At 29.4% G+C, this 10,850-nt stretch overlaps 1 long non-coding RNA gene across 1 annotated transcript; it reads left to right on the forward strand.

Annotated features, from left to right (window-relative positions):
* The first annotated feature begins 365 nt into the window (after nucleotides 1-365).
* Nucleotides 366-4,037, forward strand: LOC110871332. The gene is made up of 3 exons (XR_002553654.2): nucleotides 366-436; nucleotides 546-566; nucleotides 3,662-4,037. It is a non-coding gene; the product is annotated as an uncharacterized LOC110871332 (long non-coding RNA).
* The last annotated feature ends 6,813 nt before the right edge of the window (nucleotides 4,038-10,850 follow it).

Genomic DNA, 10,850 nt, shown 5'->3' on the forward strand with positions numbered 1-10,850 from the left:
GAAAAGAGGTGGGATCCGTTTTATTTTTGGGTCGGGTCTTTTGTTTCTGCATATATTCGGATCATATAAAACCTATGTGAATTGTCATAACAATTATAGATACCTACCACAACTTTACTCTTTTCTCTCTTCTCTTTCTTCTAAAATCGTCATCTTCTCACCGGATTTTCAACATTGAATCAAGATCAAAGGTAAATACACCAAATCGAACTTAAATCTTTGTTATTATATGTTCTGAATGAAGATCGGATGTTGATTTTATGTTATTCCGTACACCAAATCGAACTTAAATCTTTGTTATGATATGTTCCGAATGAAGATCTGATGTTGAATTTATGTTATTCCTTTCTATTTAAAGGTCTGTTGAATCTTTGTTCTTTCTACTTCTATTAACTTTTTTTTCTGATTTTTGTAGATCTGCCAATATATCTTGAAGGTATATTGTTTTACTCTGTTGTTTATGTAGTATTCATCTTTAATCTAAGCGCTTGAACATGTTTAATTTTTTTTAACTCTATTAACTTCTTTTTTTTCTGATTTTGTAGATCCGACCATAAATCTTGAAGGTATGTTGTTTTACTCTGTTGTTTATGTAGTATACATCTTTAATCTAACAGATTGAACATGTTTATTTTTTTCTTAAACCAAAATCTACATCAGATGTTTTTGTTGATTTTTGTTATGTATAAAATCAAGTTTCCGGGTTTTTCTTAATCATCTATTCCACATTTATCGCAGTTAATGATTTTGGTTGTTGTATTTTTCATGTGGTTCCTTACATCCGTTATAACAATCTGAATCCCACCATTCGTCAAGCAACAGAGGTTAGTTTATCATATATATTTTTTTTTGATATATATATAGTGTGTTTTATTCTTATTAAATTATCAATGTTTTGAAGTTCATATTCTTTGATTTTTCAGTTATCATTTGTTCAATTTTGCTTTAAAGAAACATTTAATTTCTTTTTAAAATTTATTTTTTTTCCTATAAATAGACTACTATTTTTAAGGTTAATTTTTAAAATTTGAATTATAAGTATGTTTCTTTAATTAGACATTGTTTCTATAAATAGGTTACGGTTATATTTTTTTAAAAAATTGCTTACTTCCTTTGCAGTTATAGAGATTTATTTCTGAACCGAGTCTGTCCTCCATAGTTTTTTCTGATGTGAGTATTTCTGATTCGATATTTTGTTCGAATTATGAGAGTTACTTATGTATTTTTTTCAATACGAATGTTAGTTTTATATATTTTTATTAAAAAATACAACAATTGAATATATCTTACACACGATAAAACATAACAGTCAAATTACCAAATAAGTTGATGTTTGAATTTGTATGTTGACTTATTTCTAGATGTATATCTTATATTTTTATTAACTTATTATTAATTTTAGGAAACTTATAAATATTTATAATAATTAACAAAACATTGATAATAAGCATATAGTCATTGTGGTTACAGACGTGTCGAGTCTACGAAGCTTCGATTTTTAAGGTTAATTTTTGAAATTTGAATTATAAGTCTGTTTCTTTAATTAGACATTGTTTCTATAAATAGGTTACGGTTATATTTTTTTAAAAAATTGCTTACTTCCTTTGCAGTTATAGAGATTTATTTCTGAACCGAGTCTGTCCTCCATAGTTTTTTCTGATGTGAGTATTTCTGATTCGATATTTTGTTCGAATTATGATAGTTACTTATGTATTTTTTTCAATACGAATGTTAGTTTTATATATTTTTATTAAAAAATACAACAATTGAATATATCTTACACACGATAAAACATAACAGTCAAATTACCAAATAAGTTGATGTTTGAATTTGTATGTTGACTTATTTCTAGATGTATATCTTATATTTTTATTAACTTATTATTAATTTTAGGAAACTTATAAATATTTATAATAATTAACAAAACATTGATAATTTATTTATGTTAAATTATTTGGTCGATTTTGTCTATTCGTAATTTCCAAAGTTTTGTAAAGTAATATTTCTATTTATAATGCAATAACATATCAAAGTTATTTTAGATAAATTTGTTTCTTTATTAATTGACAATCATATTTAAGTAAAATGGAAATTAAAATAGAATAACAAATAATTTTGATGTAGATAATTTATTTTTTTTATCAAAATATATATAATATTTGTTTTGTTATATGGTATTACACTTTTAATTAATTATTTAATGATCCTTTGTTGTTTATGTAGTATTCATCTTTAATCTAAGCGATTGAACATGTTTAATTTTTTTTAACTCTATTAACTTCTTTTTTTTCTGATTTTGTAGATCCGACCATAAATCTTGAAGGTATGTTGTTTTACTCTGTTGTTTATGTAGTATACATCTTTAATCTAACAGATTGAACATGTTTATTTTTTTCTTAAACCAAAATCTACATCAGATGTTTTTTGTTGATTTTTGTTATGTATAAAATCAAGTTTCCGGGTTTTTCTTAATCATCTATTCCACATTTATCGCAGTTAATGATTTTGGTTGTTGTATTTTTCATGTGGTTCCTTACATCTGTTATAACAATCTAAATCTCACCATTCGTCAAGCAACAGAGGTTAGTTTATCATATATTTTTTTTGATATATATAGTGTGTTTTATTCTTATTAAATTATCAATGTTTTGAAGTTCATATTCTTTGATTTTTCAGTTATCATTTATTCAATTTAGCTTTAAAGAAACATTTAATTTCTTTTTAAAATTTATTTTTTTCCTATAAATAGACTACAGTTTTTAAGGTTAATTTTTGAAATTTGAATTATAAGTCTATTTCTTTAATTAGACATTGTTTCTATAAATAGGTTACGGTTATATTTTTTTAAAAAATTGCTTACTTCCTTTGCAGTTATAGATATTTATTTCTGAACCGACTCTGTCCTCCCTATTTTTTTCTGATGTGAGTATTTCTGATTCGATATTTTGTTCGAATTATGATAGTTACTTATGTATTTTTTTTCAATACGAATGTTAGTTTTATATATTTTTAATAAAAAAAATACAACAATTGAATATATCTTACACACGATAAAACATAACAGTCAAATTACCAAATTAGTTGATGTTTGAATTTGTATGTTGACTTATTTCTAGATGTATATCTTATATTTTTATTAACTTATTATTAATTTTAGGAAACTTATAAATATTTATAATAATTAACAAAACAATGATAATTTATTTATGTTAAATTTTTTGTTCGATTTTGTCTATTCATAATTTCCAAAGTTTTGTAAAGTGATATTTCCATTTATAATGCAATAACATATCAAAGTTATTTTAGATAAATTTGTTTCTTTATTAATTGACAATCATATTTAAGTAAAATGGAAACTACAATAGAATGACAAATAATTTTGATGTAGATAATTTATTTTTTTTATCAAAATATATATAATATTTGTTTTGTTATATGGTATTACACTTTTAATTAATTATTTAACGATCATTTGTTGAGTACTAATAAAAAAATCCTTATTTTTATTGTCACAGATTTCTATTTGAAATTGAGGTTTTGTTTTGATCAAAGTTGGGTTATGCAGGTAAGTGTTCAATCTCATGTTAATTTGAAAACGCATCAATCTTAAGGTTCAACATCTCGAGTAAATGTGATGTTTATTTATGTTACTTAATAACAGGTAAATGGGGGATATCTACAAATTTTGATGGTACACGGCTTTTCATTAACGACAATTTTGATCAGATGCTGACATTCAAGGAAAATGAGCAAAATTTATTATTTTAATTTTTCTAACTGTACCAACTAAATTTTTATTTATATTTTGTTCTTCATTTTAGATTATGGTTTCATTTATATTTTAACTACTATCAGAATCTTAATACCATGTTGGGTCGAAGATGCTGGAGAATGAACTTAAGCGTAATTTGGATGCCGTTTATGATGTGGATTTATGTTCTTCTCAGTCTTCCACTAAACCGCCTAAGGGTGATTGTGAGAACAATGAAGGTTTGAATGTGAAGGTGGGTCTTTTGAATCCAAAGCTGGAAAAGTAGCCTCAGAATCTAATAGTCATCTCAGTTTCTTCAAATAGTTTTCAATGTTTTTTTTAATCAGTCGTATTCAGAACATTTATGTCAGTACTTGATGTTGCTTTTTACTCAATGTTTGTTGCGGTTTATCTTGATTTTCGTTTATTGTTGTTATATAAATAAGAGATGATATTATTAATTAGCATTTGTATTTTTTTTGTACATAGAGTTATATTTATTATACGTCGGTTTTTTTATTACATTAGCATCAAAACTTTTATTTTTACTACATTGAAATTCAATACTTTAATGCGTTGACGTGATCTTAGTTTGTTACCCAACATCGATGTTGTTATATCAATAGCATGAAATTATTGTTAATCACTTTATTGTGGTTCTTGATGTTGAATATAAATAAAGAGTTATTATTAATTATTCTTTGTATATTGTAAATTTTATGTACAAATGTTTTTAATTGTGTTATTTATTCATTCATAGTATATATACATATTATTGTAGATAACTATTAACAATGTACAATCCAAATATAACAATGCAAACCTAACATTATAATAACATTCTTGGTATATAAAATTTTTTTAGTCAATTTTTTTTTGGTTTTTTTAAATAAATAATTAAATCACCAGTGAATGTATACGTAGAAATAGTATTATATGTATTAACTTTTAACAATTCTTTACATTTATAGAAGAATTTGCTTATCATATGTGAATCCCAACCAGTTTACTAAAATTAATTTAAACTTCCCTTCATAAAAGAACATTCCATTTATAATATCATTTTATATAAATTACAACGTACATCTCCATTACATATCAACTTTCAACCTATCTTTGATTTCTTCAACCAGGTACTTTGTAAAATTCTTAAGTAATACACAATCTCTTTTTCATGTATCAATACAAACTATATCATTTATGTTTTATTATACGTTTCCATTTTACTAGGTGTTTCGTATAATGGATAAAATTCCGTTTGATGTTATGATCATGAAAATTTTTGTTAGGCTCCCTCACAAATCACTATGTCGGTTTAGAAGTGTATGTAAAAAATGGTATGAAGATCTTTCAAGTTTTGAATTTTTACAGAGGCATACGAATCGCGTTAGTAATAGAGTGGTAACATGTTAATGTCGTCTGATAATTTTAATGATTACAAAATTAATATTTCTTTAACAACGTTCATATTAATTGTCAAATTCTTTCTCATATCTTTTACAGGATCAACTATTGGAACAAGGCATGTTTCCAGATCCCTTTGACCTTTAAGAACCTGCATGGGCATTCATTTTCTTCATCTGTTTTGAATTTTGCTATGATTGACCGTTTTTTAAGTTTACGAATAATAAATCAATTATTAATCTTCTTATTTGTTTCCTTTAATCAAACACACTGTTGATCGTTTTTTATTCATTGTTCTTTATTATTTATTATTTATATTTATTATTATCAATATTCTCAATTATCAATCATATCAAATTGAAATAGATTTATGTTCAATTTATCTAATTATGGATTGAATATTGTCATTCAAATTTATATAATCGGTTACATCTGATTCTTAAAATAAAATATTCTCATTAATTACAAATATTTCAAAATTCAAATTTTGAGTCACTATTTTCATAAAAAAATTATATAATCTTTTACATCTAATGCTTAAAATAGAGTATCCTAATTACTTATAGATTATTATAATATGAAATAGATGTATGGCCATTTTATCTAATTATGGAGTCAACGTTTTAATTAAATTTTATATAATCCTTGACATCTCATGCTTAAAATAAAATATCTTCATTAATTATAAATATTTACCTTCAATGGGATTATAAATAAAGCATTTGTTAGTGGGTCAGATTAGATGTGTTTACACAAGAGGTTATTATCTCCAATTCGGAATTTCGGTTTGATTTTGTATCTATTATTGTGGTATTTTTGTTTAACTTGTCATTCATCTTTATACGATTCATTATTTCTCTGTTATATGTTTGTAGATCATTAATGTTTCTTGGTTGCTTACTTCACAAATTCATATACATAAATCTTATCATTTGTTTCATATGAATTTTTTTTAGGATGGAACCTCTTGAGTTTGAAATGTTTGCTCACGAAATTCTATCAAGGCTACCAAGTAAATGTGTTGGACGATTTAAATCAGTTTGCAAGCAATGGCGTTATGAATTGTCTTCACCTTTGTTTTCTATTATTCACTCTCGCCGTATGTCTAATTGTGAACATCGTAAGCCAATCACGTTGAGTATGTCCTCGATTTATATTGACAACTTGATTGGAGGAAAGGTAGACATTTCTGAAAGGAAGTTTATTTCCTTTCCCGTTGATACCCCTCTTTCAAATCTAACGATTCTTGCTTCTCAATATGGTCTTTTACTGATGTGCATCCAAGGTCCTTCAGACCAATTGATTCTGTAGAATCCAACCACCAATAAATTTTTGAATTTGTGTCATAATAAACCTAAAAGTTTTTTCGATATCAAGGCAGATGCAGTTGGGATTTATCTAGACTCATTTAACGATGTTAAAATATTACACCTCCAACGTCGTATTGATGATGTTGTACCTCGTGTGTATTCTCGGAATACACATCAATGGAAAACTTTAACTTTTTTTCAAAGGACCAGATTACGCTTCAAGGTTATATTTGTGGTCTCCCGGCACTTTATGCAACAATGTTTTATATTTTGCATCTCCACACTATTGGGCGCCTGCTAAAAGTTATATGACTGCATTTGATGTGGTTTCTGAAACTTTCTCAAAGCTTTCAATACCACAATGTACTCATGTTGTTGCTCGCCAAAGTAGGTTTTTCAAAATCCGCAACACACTTCATATGTTTGTTGTCGTAAAGACCCATGCTATAAATGTGAAGCTATTTAAATTTCAAGATCAAGGATGGTCAGAAGTGTCTTCTTTTACAAAGCTAAAATCAATTTCATATGAGTCATGGCTTAAGAAGTTAGTTGAGAAAGGAGGAGAAACTTGGTCTTTTATGTCCGACTGGGGTAGTATGATTGAAATAAAAATTTGCACGAAAGATTTTCAATACTTACAAGACGCTGAGACCTTTCAAGGACTATATAACGTAGCATCTTTTGAGGAGACCTTTGTGTCACCTACAGTTTAGCATTAATATGTTTTTCGTATCAAATTTATTGTGTTTTAATATTTAACATTTTTATTTACTACTCATCATCTTATGTATGACAATGAATACATTGAGTGTATTATTTATAGTAAATTGTTAGTGAAAGTGATTTTGTAAACTTTTGTAACTATTAGAGATCTATAAGGGGTGAATTTGTAATTAGATTTTATTTACGTCAAAATTGGTGCAACTCAAAACAAAACCATCATATCACCTGCAACATCATTACCCATCAAGAAGAAGTCTTTCACCTCCTCTCTCGGTTATCGCTTCCTCACCGCCATTGTTGGCTAGGGTTTCAATCTTCAATACTCTTTTGCAAAATACACTACAATCAACTGAAATTAGGTATGTTGTTTATCTTTAATCCGGTTATTGAGAGGTTTTCGTCCTATTGTTTTGCAATGTTCCGATTTTCATGTTATATTTACAAGATTTAACAATGTTCTTATGTTCAATCAACTGTTATACACAATTTTCTTTAATAACAATCCGATTCCGATTTTGATGTTATCTTTACAAAAATTTCCCACTTTTTTATGTTTCTTAATTTCCTTTTTCATGGTAAACCGTAATTATTTGATAACAATGTGATTAAAATTTACGTTCACAGATAATAGGTTAGTGAAATTTGGTTATTGTTTGTACTATTGATTTATATGTATACTTTCTTTATTTATCAGTAATAATTTTCCATCTTTAGTCATTGTTAATTTGAAGAATAAAATATTTTCTTTGTTTTGAATGTGTTTATTTTTTGATGTTATCGTTTTATTTCTTGCTCTAAAAAAATGTTGATAATAATTTTACAGATATGGATCCAAAAAGAAGTAGTTGTTCTTTCTTGAAGTTAGTCGATGTTCATAATCCTACAAAAGTGGTATGTATTTTTTGTTATTATGTTTACAAAAAAATATGTTGATACTTATATGTCTTTTGTTTCAAATTATAGGAAATGCCGAATGATTTTGCTACATTATTGTGGGGAGAACAATTCCCATATGGTGATCGTATTAAAATTTTTGCTGCTGACAACTTATGGATTGTTCAAATTGAAAAATATGGGTTGTGTTGGATCTGAGTTTGATTTTGATTGTATTTTATGTTTGAAAATAAGATGAAAATGGATGAGTGTGCAGCGGAAATTATAATGAAAACAAACTTTGCATACAATCAAACGAGAGTAATACTTTTATCAAACATCTTTACATAGAGAACCGAAAGATTGAATTTATTTCAACTACGATTACAATGATTGATGTAAGAATGCAAAATCCCCCTCAGCTAGAGCTCAGTAGTTTGTTCGTGCAAAGAAGACGAATGATGCAAAGAGCTAATAGAACAATACAAAGTACTGAACTATTTATAGGCACTTGCAAACTACTGAGCATCTTTGCTGACGTCACCATGAAAGTGACATCTAACCTCCTAACAAACTCTAACCTCTGATCTATACAGACACTGCTTGTGTTAACTACTGCTAATACATTCTATTACAAAACAAACTTTAGAACAGCTGCTGCAACCTTCTACTGCTGTGAACCCAGCAGCACTTGTCCGGATCAGCAGTGCTTGACTCAAGGCAGTAGATTGAATCAGCAGGACTTTAGTCTTCCATCAGATCTTTAGTTGAGCAGCAGTTATGGGTCAGCAGTTTAGCAAGATCAGCAGACAGGAGGTCATCAGTAGTTGTAATCACTTTCAAGGGGAGAGATTTGTATATCAACATCTGCTTATTCAGAATCCACTGCTCTGATCTAGTTTTGGCTTTAATTATCTGTTCCTCTGATAGGGTTCAATCCCAACAATCTCCCCCTGGAACAGATAATGCCAAAACCCTTCATTATTTGTGGATATTTTATTGCCTCATTAACAGCTCCCTTATCTGACCTTTAAATTGTAACTCAAAGTCAAGGGCATCTGTATCTTCATCATCCCTGCTAAGTGGAAGATCAAGGAGATCCTGCAAATCTTCAAGACTCAGGCCAAGAGCTTGTTCCCTTGATATTTTCTCCACTTCTCCACCAGACCTGAGCAAAGTCAATACGCAGGTCTGTTTGTCAGTTTCCCACTTTTGTATTTTTGAGCCTGGTGGGTTTCTTGGGAGATGCTTATTTGTAGAAGTATTTGGTGAGGCTGGCCTGTTCATCACTGGCTGAGCAGTGGTAGCAGAGTTTTCCTGTTCAAGTTCTTCTTTTAACGTTCTTAACAAGCCTTCTTTTACAACAGCATTTCCAGTAAGAATTTCTTGAACAGTTTCAGCTCCTAACTGGCTTTGTTTCCTTCTTTTGTAGATGGCATTACCAGCTGGAGCAGTGGCTCTCCTGATTTGCAGCTTTGATGGTCTTTTTGAAACCGCTGCTTCAGGATAGTCAGGTTTTTGAGGAATTTTTGGATCTTTCTTTCTTAATTCCTCCAACCTTTTGTAGGTTGACCTGACCACATCTTCTTTCCATCTAGCAATTTGTCTTTTTGTACCAAAATCAGCAACAACCAGTTCTTCTTTCATTCTCTTTAGTTCCATTTGCTTATCAGGTACATTCTTTCTGAACTTTGCCCAATCAGGAGGAGTGTGAGTGACTTTCCTTTTTATCATGTCTTGAATTCTTGCAGCTTCAACTTCAAGTTCAGGAACAGTCCACTCTTTGTACATGTGTCTCTCTCCTTTGTATCTTTTGTGAAACATAATGCTTTCAATGTAGTCTTTCTTCAAAGTTTCAGCTGCTCTTTCTGAAATTTGTTGACTGACATTCTTTGCAAAACGTTCTAGGGAACTGACTTGTGTGAGCAGATATTGGTAGTATCTTGATACTTCTTTGTCAGATTTCCCTTGTGTGTTTCTTTTCGAGATATCATCTGCTTGCTTGGCCTTTATCTTCAAATATTCTTCAATATTTTTGGGCCAGGGATATCCTTTGATTGAAGGCAAACTCCTTTTGGCAGGGTCATCCTAAGTATAGAAAGATTTTATTTCTTCTCTAACAGCTTCTAGTTCAAGAGGAAATTGAACACCTGCAGGAGGTAAGGGCTTGTGCATTGGAACAGAAGAGAGTGGAACTGGTTTTGGTATATTGACAATAGCTAAAGGTTTTGAAGATGTTTGGGATGGTGCAGTGACATCATCTTTAGGAATTAGCCTTCTCCTCTTTATTTGAAGAGGGACTGATGATGTTTTGGATGGAAAGGTGGTTGTAGTGGCAGTGGTTTGTGATAGACTAACAGTTGTTGAAACAACTGGTGTTCCAACCACTGTTGTCTTTACAGCGGAAGTTATAACAACTGCTGTCTTCTGCCTTTTGACAGGAGGTGATTTTGATTTTGGTGGTGATGGTGGTAAAGCAGTGGATGTAGTGTGTGTTGAGATGGTGTGTGTTGAAGTGGGAGCAGATGTTGAAACTACTGAAGTACCAACAGCAGCTGATACAACAGGAGTTACAACAGCTGTTTTAGGTGGTGGTTTTTGAGCAGACTTTGAACGTCTGACTGGAATGGATTTGGGTAGCCTTACTTTTCTTGTAGGCTTCTTCTTTTCATCAATAAGATTTTCATCATCTCTTGACCCTGAAGTACCCTGATCCGGATAATCCACCCTGGCTTTCTTTTTGGCCTCTCTACCCATTTTCACACATGCAAGTGCTTCTGCAAGTGCAT

This window comes from Helianthus annuus, chromosome 8, assembly GCF_002127325.2.
Source record: "Helianthus annuus cultivar XRQ/B chromosome 8, HanXRQr2.0-SUNRISE, whole genome shotgun sequence".
In the NCBI taxonomy this organism is placed as follows: Eukaryota; Viridiplantae; Streptophyta; class Magnoliopsida; order Asterales; family Asteraceae; genus Helianthus; species Helianthus annuus.